This window comes from Vicia villosa, unplaced genomic scaffold, assembly GCF_029867415.1.
Source record: "Vicia villosa cultivar HV-30 ecotype Madison, WI unplaced genomic scaffold, Vvil1.0 ctg.000352F_1_1_1, whole genome shotgun sequence".
Taxonomy (NCBI): Eukaryota; Viridiplantae; Streptophyta; class Magnoliopsida; order Fabales; family Fabaceae; genus Vicia; species Vicia villosa.
This window is the reverse complement of record NW_026705158.1, coordinates 377,246-392,461: the sequence shown is the minus strand read 5'-3', so window position 1 is coordinate 392,461 and position 15,216 is coordinate 377,246.

Genomic DNA, 15,216 nt, shown 5'->3' with positions numbered 1-15,216 from the left:
AAGTAGTTTACTGAATCTGTTTTTTTTTCCTTTGCTTATATTAGAGGGGAGTGATGGATGTGTTTCAGGCAGGACTTGGAAATGGTGACACGGGCTCTGAGGCTCGAAAAACTGAAAACACCCCCATGGCTAGCATTTCTCCGAAAACTCGAGGGGGTAAGATATTCATATTGAAATGGTTATCTCATCTGTGCAATCTGTTATGCTATGCTTGAATCTTTTCCTAGATGATGGTGTCAGAAATATAGTTATGGTTTTCTACCTTGTATGTTTGGAAAGTTGATGATTTATTGAATCTTTATGTTTTGATGTATTATCACCAGTGAAGCTGTAAACTGTAGCATTAGGAAGGATTATTGTCAAATTTAATATCACCATGAAAACAAATAGGCTATTAAATTACAAAATCTCTTGTGTTAATGATAGTCATGCAAGTTTGATATTTAAGTGTATTAATGCTTACTCTCTAGAGCTTATTTATCGTTTAATGATTTCATGATTTGATTATGATGAAAGGACACTTTTTGGTATATGAAATTGATGTGAAACTAGACTTTTATTATGTTACCCTATTTATTTGGCAAACAACTATCAAAGAATGCTAATAGATTTTAAACTGTTAATCCATGCAGTTATTTACTTATAGGTGTTGGATTCACTTTAGAAGTGTTAAAAGAGCATCATAAATTAACCTAAGCTCCGTTGTTTTGGTAATGTATAATTCAATTTTGTTCTTATTATGCTGGGGTCCATAATTGATTCCTCATTGTCATACACTATGCTGAATCTTTGCGATTAGTTCGGCATTGTTTCATATGGTGCAATTTGCAAACACAATTTTGAGATTTCATAATGTTGGATACAAGTCATTCACTGGGCAATTTTTTTATCTTCAAAACAGGTGCTGACTCTAGAGCTCGGAAACCAAGCAAGTATTTATCTTACCCCTACACAAGTAGTGGACCAAAACTCAAAAGTTTTCCAGCTGAAACAGAAGAATCAAAGACTCCAAGTCTCGCTCCTAAAGCAAAAACATCAAGCAAAACCAGTAATCCTACTAATGAGTCTCTTTCATTAACTAAATCGGGGTGGCGAGAGGTTTCAAAATAACTGGTACAGAAAATTCATCAGCTGTAGTAAAATGTATAGCAGTCCAAAATTCATCGATGCATCTTCCAGTGACTTACTTTCAGGACTGCACTCTTTAGCCGTTTGTAGCATGTCTCCAAATGAGGATAATAGTTTTGATATGGTTAAGTGGTTCTTCTGCAAATATAGAATATCAAAGTATCATAATGAGACTGAACTTGCTACTTCCCTGTTTAATCTGAATGAAGGGAAAACATTGAACCCTGTGGACAATGGTGTTGTGGATACCAAAAGCGAGAAGAAGAGAAAGAACACTCAAACAGAAAATGCAGCAAGGTGTAAGATGAGATCTCTTTCTGCCCTATCAGATACGAATACTAATGTTTCTATTGGTGATCACACAAATTCAGGGAAAGAACTCGAACAAAAGAAGAAGGTGGAAAATATGACTTCATTGCATCAACTACAAAATGAAGAGATAACTGTAAATGAGGAAAATAAGGAAGAACAAATTCCCAAAGTTACGAATCCTCCTGCTGCGGTGGCTCCACCAATGGAGGACTTCATGACTCCAACTCAGCCGACTAGGCCTACATCAATGTCTGGTGAGACACCTCCTATCCTTCAGCTTTTTGACCAGATCTTGCATAAGATGTCATTAGTGCGAGAGAAACTCAGGGAATAATCTTTCTCTCCAGAAAAGAGCCAAATTGGATAGTAAAATAAAAATCTACTGGAAAAGGTGAATGCTAGGATAAAGTATGAATATTAGTATGTGATTGTGAAGTTGTCCTATTTAAATTAAACATCATTGTTGTAAGATTTATATGTTGATTATATTACACTAGTTTGGGTTTATGTTATAGTCCTAACAGAAAACTCAAATTTTGGTTAATTTGAAAATGAAACTGCCTTTACTTTGTTGGACTTGTAGTGAATTCATTTAACTCGCATAAATTTTTATCTCATTTTTCATCTTAGTTATAACTACCAGCTCTTTATTTTCTTTGTTAGTTTAATTTTGTATATGCCAGTTTTTTATTTTGTTATTGAGTTTAAATATTAAACTATTGATATCTTTTTATCAAAGTTGTGGATTTGTATGTATCATCAACTTGTTTAAATACAATGAAATGTTGTTTCGGGTTAAATTATGGATCAATGGCTCACAACCTTGCTCTCATCCCATGCCTAAAACCACCTTATAACTCCCATGTTTTGTTGAATTCTTAACCTGAGAAAACAAAACAACACTCTTTTACAAGAAGTTAAGTTTGTATGATCTTCAAATAGATACACGACTGTATCTCTTCGGCAAACATTACAAATTCATGGCATTTTGTTAGTAGACAAACTCATTAAAAAATAAGAAATATTGTTATGTTTTATAAAATCTTTTTTGCCAAAGGAGAACACTTATCACATTCTCCACAAAAGAGAAAGTAAATTCATAAAATCTTTTGCCAAAGGAGATAATTCCTCACCTCTTAATCGATTTCTATTGGTTGTATTAAGAAATAAGAAATATTATGTTTTATTATTCAACAATAACAGGTATAAACCGAGAGATTACACTTTCATATCGAAAAAGAATATTCTAAGAGAATATTATTATAATAAAAGACAAAATATAGAAAATTTCATATTGAGAAAGAAATATTCTAAGAGAATATTATTAAAATAAAAGACCTAATATAGAAAATAAATATTCTAGACCGGCCATAAACTCAATAAACTTAATAAAGGAGGTCCACCTGATATTCCATAGAAAGCTCAAATAGATATTCGATCAAAATGTATATAAATACATTTCTACATGCATAAGACTTAAGGTCCACACACTTTTCATGCTTCACTCTATTTTTTTTTTTGAACTCATTCACTGATTTGGGCGGAGTAGTTAACCTTGCATGTCCACCACCGTATTCATCTGCACTAGAGACTTGCAGCTAGAGGTGGAAATAGGTTAGGCTAGACTTTAGAAGGCCTGAGTTTGTCCTATAATAAACTTACAAGGTCTGACCCTGACTTATAGCCTACTATATGCTTTTTTTGTCTGGTATGACATTTTTAAAAGTCCGGCCTATCTTGAAAGCCTATTTAAAAGTCTCTTTGTCATTAAGATTTTCAATTAATCCTTATTACTTAAGAAATCTTTAGGTCGGCATATATATGCATATATAGGCCGACCTATTTAACAATAATTCTAATATATATATATATATATATATATATATATATATATATATATATATATATATATATATATATATATATATATATGCATATATAAGTCAATCTATTTAGTCTTTTTTTCTAATATATATGCATATATAGGTCAACCTATTTAGACAATTATTAATATCTATAAAAATAAAGGTCGACCTATAAGGCTTCATAGGCTTTTGTAATAGCCTAAGACTGACCTATTTAATTAAATAGAATTTTAAAAAAGCCTAAGTCTGACCTTTTTATTAAATAGGTCTGGCCTAGTCTTACCTTAAATAGGCTAGGCTATAGGCCCGTGTAGACCGGCATGGCCTATTCTCATCCCTACTTGCAGCACTGCATCGGGAGTCCAACATCACAATTGAAATATAATTCTAGTTCCGATTCAGAACAGTGGCACCATCTGTCATTCTGTCGGAAGCGACTTCAGATTCTCACAAATTTCCATTATCATATGTTGTCTGATGCGAAAGTCAGGTTGCTGTAATGCAACGCCAAGATAAGAGAGGATAACCTCTATTTAGAGTTCCTTTATATATTTTTACTTGACACTTTTTCTAATTCTTGATGTCGATGAAGCCAAAAGAAAATCATCGCACAAGGAGAAGTTTCTGCAACTGAATTTCTTTCGATTTACGTAAATAAAACGTCCCCGATACCACAAAAGGATCGACGAGGTCCTTAATACAACATCTACAAAACCAAGAACCCCACAACAATAGAAATTCTGATAGTTCAACATGACTTGGATGGTCGGGGTGCAAAAATATGAACAAATAGTTTAGGTCGATATGACAGACCACCACCGTCAGACGCATGCCAATGTCACCACTCATCAGGGAAATGACCATTCACCTCAACCTCATTAAGGGAAATGACAGGTTGAGAAACCACCCAAACAAAATATTTAGGCTAAGTATTTGAAATATAGATATTTGAATCATATAATTATTTTATAATATAAAAATATTTGATGTGAATAATATTACGGTTTATGTCAAAATGGTGTGGGTTACTCCATTTTCAAAAGCATAGTCAAAAAATAAAGTGCATTAAATCACAACTAATGCACCCCCCTAAGGAGCTAGCCACTCTAAGGGAATATGCGGTGGAGCCCAGAGACGTCAACCTCGAACCAAGCTCAAACCTAGCTAGAGGCAAGGAAGGGGACCAAACTCTTGTCTTAGGATGATCACTAGTAACGCTGGAGAATTATTCCAGTTCCCAACGAACGAGATGGGTAAGACTTATGCCAATTCCCAATAAATAAGATGGTAAAAATTACGCTAGTTCCCAATAAACGCGATGGGTAATAACGAAACTCTAAAGATCGTCCTGGTTCCTAACAAATAGGACAACCCAACCAATGTAGCAAGATATCCTTGTTCCTGACAAGGAGGAATCATGAAGTAAAATCAACACTAAAGACATCAAATATGAGGGCAGACATATCATTGAAAAAGAAAACAACTCAAAAAGATCAAACTATTAAAGCAACTGGATAGAAGAAGTGAAGATAAATTAACATAATGGAAAAAAGTCATTACAAAACCCCAAAAGGAAACAAAGGCGCGTATGCCAAATCAAAACAAAACAAATTATTCATCATTGTCTCCTTTGGGGCCTTCAATATATCCTACAATGGCGCCATCCCGAACCACTTTCTCTAGGCTTGTAGTTCCTCTTTGCATTGACTATATTATGCAAAACAACAATATAAAAACGTTTTCAAGATTGCTTAGTTGTGTCAAGATATTTTTCTGGTGAAGAAGGTACACATGCTAGACGCGATGTCCCAACATGTGGGTACGACATATGGGCCTTGCTCAACAGGCTAGAGTGTTGCATTTTGTGAAGATTTTGTGATGAAGCTTCAATCAAATTTTATTGCTTTTATTTAGCAATATGTTTTTGGTGATTTGTTTGACAGATGTGGAGATCAAATCAGATTTAAATTTGAAATTGAATTGTAACAAATCATATCTTTTTGTTCGAGAGATTTGTGGAACAAATCATATACAAATAATTGTGCAACTATTATGGACGAAATCAAATCTAATATCCAAGGAGAAAAGTCCAGAATACTTTGCTATATAAGGAGCTCTAAACCTACATTGGAAAGAAGGAAATACGTTGAATATATTTAGAGTGCTAGGGTTTGTTTGAGTCCTTGTTATTACTCTATGTACACCATACTTTATTTCAGTAACTTGGCATAATGCAGGTTTGTCTAGTTGAGTTGTAATTCAATGTTCATTAACATTGATAAATTTGATCACTAGTGTTTAGTGATTAAGAGAAAGTGATAGGGGTTATCATATTTAGGGGGAGTCCTAAATAGAAAGTCAATGGATAGTGTTAGGAAAAGGCATTAAATAACACGGGCTTGTTGTTCATATAAGACTAAATGTACTAAGCCACTAATAGTGAAATTCCTTTCTTGGGTTGGAAGCCAATCCTCCAGACATAGGTGTTGTTGCATCGAACATGGCTACCAATTATTGTGTTCTTTATTTCTTTTATACTCCATCATATTGCATAAGTTAAATTGGTATAATTGTGCGAATTATGGCTTAACAACTTGGACCAGTTGTCCAGGACATTGCCTTCGACATATGTCCCCTGAGGAACGAAATTTAAATTGGCATCATAGCATGCCCCCTAGCATGTTGGGCGAGCTCCAAGTAAGAGAAATAAACTCAAATGGACATAATTAAAGATGGAGGATCAGTCAATAAACCTTTTGTTTTGAATGACACCAATTATGATTATTATAAGTCTATGATGATTACCTTTCTCAAATCCATGAGCAATAAATCATGGAAAGTTATGATAAAAGGGTGGAAACATCCAATGGTTACTTTTGAAGATGGTACAACTAGTTTGAAACCAGAAGTTGATTAGACTGATGCTGAAGATGATGAAGCTCTTGGAAACTCCAAGGTTTTGAATGATATCCTCAATGGTGTGGATAAGAACATGTTAAGGTTGATCAACACGTGTTCAGAAGTTAAAGAAGCTTGAGAGATTCTCAAAACTGCATATGAAGGCACGTCCAAAGTTCATATTTTAATGCTACAACTACTTACAACAAAGTTTAAGAATATGAGAATAAATGAAGATAAGTCTATTTGTGAATTCCAAATTAGATTGTGTGATATTGCCAACACTTATTTTCCCTTAGGTGAAAGGATGTCTGAAGAAAAGCTTGCCAAAAAAATTCTCAGATCATTGCCTAAGAGGTTTGATATGAAATGACTTAACTATTGAAGAGACAGCTGCTACTTATAGACTATTGATGACCAAGTGGGATGAAGCCTGCATGGACATAGAGAAACAAAAGAAAACTATAAGTGATCTTCATCAAGAAAAGGAGAAACTTCCTACAACTGTCACGAGTCTAAAAGGTGAAGTTTTTCATTATTAACATCCAAGCTTGAGGACATTACAAAAACTGGTGGGATATTGAATAAAGGTCCTGACATGTTAGATGCAATTGTGGAATATGGGAAGAAGTTAAGGCTGAAGAATGGTGCTAAATTACTAGAAGATATCCATGTTGAACGGAAGAAGTCAAGAAATTCAATTGCAATAGGCTTTAACTATAACTTTATGAAAAAGAAGGGCCACATATTCCAGCATCTCCCTTGACGTGTGCACCCTCATCAGAAGGGATACAAGAACTTTGATAGAAAATTTCATTACTGTGGAAGATATGGGCACATAAGACCAAATTGTTACAGATTGTATGGTTATCCTCAAACCCATAGTCAACCAAGGCCTAAAGGGAAAGAGAAGAAGGTTAAAATGGAGAAGGTGTGGAAACCCAAAGTGGAAGTTGTAACGCCCCGAATTTGATTAATTAGTTAATTAACTTATTTAAGAATTTAATCATTGGATTTAATCGAAGTTCGTGGATCAATCGGAATTGTCGGTATTATTTTGGGAAGCGTATTTGGATTATTAAGTTAAAGTCGGATTTGATTCGGTTAGTCGGAGAATTAATAAAGTTGATTTCGTTGAAGAAATAATAGTAGAAATAATATTATTATTAATATTGGACTATTTGTATTTAATTTGAATTTTATCGACGAAGTCGGAATTATTTTATTAAGTTGGCATGGTAATTAATCGGATTAATTTGGTGAAATAAAGTTGAAGTGTTATTTTATTAATGAGCTTAAAAATAACTTTGGGTTTAATTTGAGTTGTTGTGAAGTAAGGAGGGGGTATGTCACTTAGGCCCAATTAAGTTATTTAAGTGATTAAATAAAATAACCTTACTATGTTGGATTTAGAATTGGAAGAAGGAAGAGCTATCATAACACAAAGAGGAATAAGGTTTGGAGGAGAGGTGAAGAAGAGAGCCATGGCGGAAGAGAAAAGCTAGAGGAAGTCCTATTTACGCAGCCAGTTTCTGCAGTGAGACACCTTAGAAAAACGGACGTTTCTCCCAATCCAACCGTTGGATCGTCGCGGTTCTCGAACACAGTGTTCCAGACTCGTAGAGGTAACTTCTGACCGGAGCGATTTTCGTTTTGCTGATTTTAAGTCCGTCTGACAAAGCGATTTCCGAACAGGTTTTTGGTGCGTCTCTGCATGTTGTTAGAAAAGATTTTCGGAGAAAAGTTGGAAGCGGCAGCATAAGCTATGGCAACCGGGAGAGTAGAGCAATCTCATATCCAATGTAAGGGTGGGGTTCTAGCTCTATAAACGGGATTATGATGAATGATATGTGGGGGTTATGGTTGTATGATTGCCTATGTTTTGTGTGTTGTGATTGTATTGTTGAATGTTGAAATTGATTGACATCGGTGAATAAGGTTATAAAAGTTCAATCATTGGTTGTGGAAAATTAACCTAGGGTTTATAATAATTATTATTGAGGAATTAGTTATAGAAAATTGCTAGATGTTGGTGGAGTATAACTATAATATTGCTATGTTCCTGTGATGGTCGAAATTAAATTGTATTGGAATCGAAGGAAGAAAATTGAGTTTTAATTTTGTTGGAAGATGCTGTCAGCGCAGGTAAGAATTTCTGTAAGACTCAGTTCGCGGCGCCAAGGTTTGGACGTGTCGCGAACTGAAGGTTTTTGTGGTGTTCGCGGTGCAAAGAGAGGTTCGCGGCGCGTGCTATACGAGTTTTAGAAATATGTTTTAATTTCTGGCTGTTGATGTTTTACGTTGGTTGTTGGGATCAAGCCTTAGTAGGATTAACTTGAGAAGAATTATAATTATTATTAGTGAAGAAATTGGTTTAAATTAATTAGGATATTATACCGTTGCAATTGATTAATTTAATTAGTAGAAATTATAGTGATGATTCTTAGTGATGAGATATGTAGTTAATGGATTAAGTTGTATAAAGATGGAATTGGTGTGAAGAAGAAATAGCAGTAGTAATAATGATTATATATGTAACATGCTGAATTAGTAGCATAATTGGAATTAATAATAGAATTAACGAATAGTAGAATTGGAATTAGAATGATTAGAATTGTTGCTAGTAGATTAATTAATAAATTGAAGAATTAGTACCTAGATGTTTAGGGGCTGTTTTGTAATGATTAAGTTGATGCAATTGATGCATGTTTAAGTTGTTGTGTTCGTTGCTGTTGTTCTGGTTGTTGTTGCTGATACGTTGATTAAGTTGCAGTTCTTATGATCAATGTTGTTTAAGTTATTGATGATGCGTTGATTAAGTTACAGGTCTTATGACCAAGGTTGATTAAGTTGTTTGCGGTTGTTGCATTGTTGTGTTGTGACGTTGTAGTTGTTGTTATTGTTGCATGCATACATTTGCATATTACGTTGGCCTGGATTGGCAAAATGTTTAAGTTGGCCTTGACGGCGCCTGTTTAAGTTGGCCTTGATGGCACCACGTTGAAGGCTTATGCCTTGTTGAAATGCCTCGATAACCTGGCATATGTTTAAGTTGGGAGTTCTGCTCTAATGGTACCACATGCATTTGCATAGTTGAGTCGCATTTGAAGTTGTTGTTGTTATTACGTTGTTGTTGTTATTACGTTGTTGTTGTTGTTATATGTTGTTGTTGTTATACTTGTTGCTGATAATTGTCATTAGACTTGTTGTTGGTAAATAATTATTATAACTGTTGTTGCTATTTGTTATTATAACTGTTGTTTGAATAAGTATGAAGTGGTGAAATTGTATGATCTAATCTTAATATATTATTTATCATACGCTTGTTTATATTGTTGGATATCTCACCCTTCTGAATGATGTTTCCCTACCATGGGAAATTGACAGGTACTTAAGATAGCGGTGGAAGTTTGAAGTGATTTTATGAAGTCTTTAGTTACTGTTAGTTCGAGTTGGGTCTTGCTCTGATACGTAGCACTCGGGGGGATGAACGATTGTCTTTTAATTGTTGTTATAACTATAAGTTGTTAACTTTTAAGTGGAATTTATGAAGTAATATGACGTTGGTGAAGTTGTTTTAGTTTAATAAAAATATTATGCGAAGTGAAGTTGAATAATTGATATTATTATTATTAATAAAAGTTGTTTTATTTTTAAAAGAGTAAACAGGTTTTATCGGTTCATCCGAGTTATGTGCTATGTATCTATGATATATGTGATTAAGTTGTTTGTTGTTTTACGTTGAATGTGACATCCCAATTGTATATTGAATTTCCGCACTCTGATTTTATTAAATATTCGTTGGGTAGATTTGGGGTGTTACAATTGGTATCTGAGCAGGTCGGTCAGTCCGGCCAGTGTTGTTTAATATTATTTATCCCTTTGTATGCGACAAGTGTGTGAAACACTGTCGATACTTGTTTGTTTTCTAGTTGTTGGTTGCAGGAGTTGACTTGAAGCTAAGTGGGGGAGAAGCGGTGCTTCTCGGATCTGTTCAGTTGTAAGATGTTGGTGTGCTACAGTTGGCGACAGTGCAAGTATTGTTTAAGTTGTGTTGTTTTCCGAGGTAACATGGATTTAAGATTTTAGTTGTTTGACAAGTTGGAGTGTCTTGAATGAAGAAAGGATGTTGGTAGATCTTGGAAGCAAGAGAGAGAGAGAGAGAGATGGAACTTATGTCCATCAACCTCAAATTCTGATTTTTGCAATTATGGAACAACTGTCAGTAAAAGGGGCATAACTTTTTACTCGTGATTCTGATTGAAGCGATTCTGAACTTTTTGGAAAGCTTACGAAATTCTCTACAGTTTGCATATAAGATTTGTCTTCAGGAAATTTGTGAAGAGGAAGAAAAGTGCATTTTAATATTTGGGTCTGATGCTGATTTTTGAAAAATTCTGCTTACGGGAATTCTGGACCAGTCCCATTGCAAGGATGATAACTTTATACTCGTAAACCAGATTTAAGCGATTCTTGAAGTTTTGGAATCTACATGAAATTTCCTTCATTTTGGAATATAATTTTGTGTTTGGGAGGTCTGTATTGAAAGAGATAAGTGTGTTTGAAGTTGGGTGATTCTTACTGAAAATTTGGAAAAAGTTGTAGAAGTTATTGAAGTTGTTGGAAAGTTTTGAATTGTGAATTAGGATCGGAAATGTGAGTCGGTGAGTAAAATTTGGAAAAGAACACTATTAATGTTGGTAATGATGGTTTATACTTCGATATCGTTGTCGGCTGTCTATTGACAAATTGAAGACTTGATCACCCTTAATCCCTTGTTGATAGTGGACGAAAATCGTGTTAGATGGTATAGACGTATCTTGCTATCTTGATGGTGAGTAAAGTGATGGATGCTATAACGAGAATCTTGTTGATAAGAGTATGTTGTGATGTTGTATAGTCGAGTATAAGCGAGGTTGAGGATGGTTGTGTCGGATAGATTTTCGAGGACGAAAATATTCAAGTGGAGGAGAGTTGTAACGCCCCGAATTTGATTAATTAGTTAATTAAATTATTTAAGAATTTAATCATTGGATTTAATCGAAGTTCGCGGGTCAATCGGAATTGTCGGTATTATTTTGGGAAGCATATTTGGATTATTAAGTTAAAGTCGGATTTGATTCGGTTAGTCGGAGAATTAATAAAGTTGATTTCGTTGAAGAAATAATAGTAGAAATAATATTATTATTAATATTGGACTATTTGTATTTAATTCGAATTTTATCGACGAAGTCGGAATTATTTTATTAAGTTGGCATGGTAATTAATCGGATTAATTTAGTGAAATAAAGTTGAAGTGTTATTTTATTAATGAGCTTAAAAATAACTTTCGGTTTAATTTGAGTTGTTGTGAAGTAAGGAGGGGGTATGTCACTTAGGCCCAATTAAATTATTTAAGTGATTAAATAAAATAACCTTACTATGTTAGATTTAGAATTGGAAGAAAGAAGAGCTATCATAACACAAAGAGGAATAGGGTTTGGAGGAGAGGTGAAGAAGAGAGTCATGGCGGAAGGGAAAAGCTAGAGGAAATCCAATTTATGCAGCCAGTTTCTGCAGTGAGACACCTTAGAAAAACGGACGTTTCTCCCAATTCAACCGTTGGATCGTCGCGGTTCTCGAACACAGCGTTCCAGACTCGTATAGGTAAATTCTGACCAGAGCGATTTTCGTTTTGATGATTTTAAGTCTGTCTGACAAAGCGATTTTCGAACAGGTTTTTGGTGCGTCTCTGCATGTTGTTAGAAAAGATTTTCGGAGAAAAGTTGGAAGCGGCGGCATAAGCTATGGCAACCGGGAGAGTAGAGCAATATCATATCCAAGGTAAGGGTGGGGTTCTAGCTCTATAAACGGGATTATGATGAATGATATGTGGGAGTTATGGTTGTATGATTGCCTCTGTTTTGTGTGTTGTGATTGTATTGTTGAATGTTGAAATTGATTGACATCGGTGAATAAGGTTATAAACGTTCAATCAATGGTTGTGGGAAATTAACCTAGAGTTTATAATAATTATTATTGAGGAATTAGTTATAGAAAATTGCTAGGTGTTGGTGGAGTATAACTATAATATTGCTATGTTCCTGTGATGGTCGAAATTAAATTGTATTGGAATCGAAGGAAGAAAATTGAGTTTTAATTTTGTTGGAAGATGCTATCAGCGCAGGTAAGAATTTCTGTAAGACTCAGTTCGCGGCGCCAAGGTTTGGACGCGGCGCAAACTGAAGGTTTTTGTAGTGTTCGCGGCGCAAAGAGTGGTTCGCGGCGCGTGCTATACGAGTTTTAGAAATATGTTTTGATTTCTGGTTGTTGATGTTTTACGTTGGTTGTTGGGATCAAGCCTTAGTAGGATTAACTTGAGAAGAATTATAGTTATTATTAGTGAAGAAATTGGTTTAAATTAATTAGGATATTATACCGTTGGAATTGATTAATTTAATTAGTAGAAATTATAGTGATGATTCTTAGTGATGAGATATGTAGTTAATGGATTAAGTTGTATAAAGATGGAATTGGTGTGAAGAAGAAATAACAGTAGTAATAACGATGATATATGTAACATGCTGAATTAGTAGCATAATTGGAATTAATAATAGAATTAACGAATAGTAGAATTAGAATTAGAATGATAAGAATTGTTGCTAGTAGATTAATTAATAAATTGAAGAATTAGTACCTAGATGTTTAGGGGTTGTTTTGTAATGATTAAGTTGATGCAATTGATGCATGTTTAAATTGTTGTTTTCGTGGCTGTTGTTCTGGTTGTTGTTGCTGATACGTTGATTAAGTTGCAGTTCTTATGACCAATGTTGTTTAAGTTATTGATGATGCGTTGATTAAGTTACAGGTCTTATGACCAAGGTTGATTAAGTTGTTTGCGGTTGTTGCATTGTTGTGTTGTGACGTTGTAGTTGTTGTTATTGTTGCATGCATACATTTGCATATTACGTTGGCCTGGATTGGCAAAATGTTTAAGTTGGCCTTGACAGCACCTGTTTAAGTTGGCCTTGATGGCACCACGTTGAAGGCTTATGCCTTGTTGAAATGCCTCGATAACCTGGCATATGTTTAAGTTGGGAGTTCTGCTCTAATGGTACCACATGCATTTGCACAGTTGAGTCGCATTTGAAGTTGTTGTTGTTATTACGTTGTTGTTGTTATTACGTTGTTGTTGTTGTTGTTATAAGTTGTTGTTGTTATACTTGTTGCTGATAATTGTTATTAGACTTGTTGTTGGTAAATAATTATTATAACCGTTGTTGCTATTTGTTATTATAACTGTTGTTTGAATAAGTATGAAGTGGTGAAATTGTATGATCTAATCTTAATATATTATTTATCATACGCTTGTTTATATTGTTGGATATCTCACCCTTCTGAATGATGTTTCCCTACCATGGGAAATTGACAAGTACTCAAGATAGCGGTGGAAGTTTGAAGTGATTTTATGAAGTCTTTAGTTACTGTTAGTTCGAGTTGGGTCTTGCTCTGATACGTAGCACTCGGGGGTGAACGATTGTCTTTTAATTGTTGTTATAACTATAAGTTGTTAACTTTTAAGTGGAATTTATGAAGTAATATGACATTGATGAAGTTGTTTTAGTTTAATAAAAATATTATGCGAAGTGAAGTTGAATAATTGATATTATTATTATTAATAAAAGTTGTTTTATTTTTAAAAGAGTAAACAGGTTTTATCGGTTCATCCGAGTTATGTGCTATGTATCTATGATATATGTGATTAAGTTGTTTGTTGTTTTACGTACTTATAGGGGGGTTTTATATCTCACCCTTTCTTATGTGCTATGTATCTATGATATTGGCAATTTCTGATGAACCATGTGAAATTTATGGCCAGTCAAAGTTCAGTTGACTTTCTCCTACAAAACCCTAATTTAGAAACTATGAGTTTTGTTGATTTTTGAACTTCTCTTGATGAATCATGATCAACCATTTATCAAATTATGAATATCACCTCAAAATGTTGATGTTGACCAAAAATCAGGAGTTTTGACTATATGTTGACCATAGTTGACTTTTAGGTCGACTGTTGACTCTTTAAGCATTTGACTGTGAAATCTTGTACTGTAAGTCTTGAAATTTGGCATGGAGATAATTGGAGACATGTGGGAAGCTATGAAGTCCACTTGAGGTGTCAGAATCTGATTTTACCTTGAGAGAAGCAAAACCCTAGTCGTGGGTTGATTGCTTAGGAGAGAGATAGTCATATCTATCCCTTGTGTGGCCTTGAGTAGCTGAAGATCATATGAGCCAGAATATCTTTAAATATGATGGGCAAATTTTGGGGTATGACAGTTGCCCCTGTTCAATCTTCTTAAATGTGAAGAGGTAGATTGGCATATTCGCCATTCGTGATCTGAAGGTGGAAGAAGATTGAACACTAGAATACCCAAAAATTTGCGCTTGCTGGTGCAGGAAGTAATGTTGGAGATGGGTTTAAAGATGCCATCCAAGTGTTGACAGAGTGTTGTCAGAGATGGGCTTAAAGATGCCATCTTGATGTTTGACAAGATGTTTGTCTAAAGCAAATGTTTTTCAGATTGGATCATATGCGTGGATTGTGTCCGAAGGAGAGATTTATCAGAACAAAGTAATGTCTTACAGAAGATTACCTGAAAAGGTTCATGGATATGGCAGAGAATTGTCCTAAATAAGACTGCGCTTTAAGCGAGGCTCAAGAAGAAATATTTTGAAGGAGACTACCTAGAAAGGTTCCTGGAAAGAACAGATGATTGGCTTAAATATTGTTATGATAAAAGACGTTTTTAAAGGATATTACCTGAAAAGGTTCAGACAGAGGATAGAAGACTGGCGTAAAGAAGATTGGGCTTTACACAAAGCTCGGGAAGAATTGTCTTAGAGAAGACTACCTAAAAGGCTCCCTGAAAGGGCAAGAGATGTCTTAGAAAAGATTGGATAAATATTTTAAAGAAGATTACCTAAATAAGTTGAGATATGTCTTAAACAAGACTAACCTAGAAAGACTCCTAGA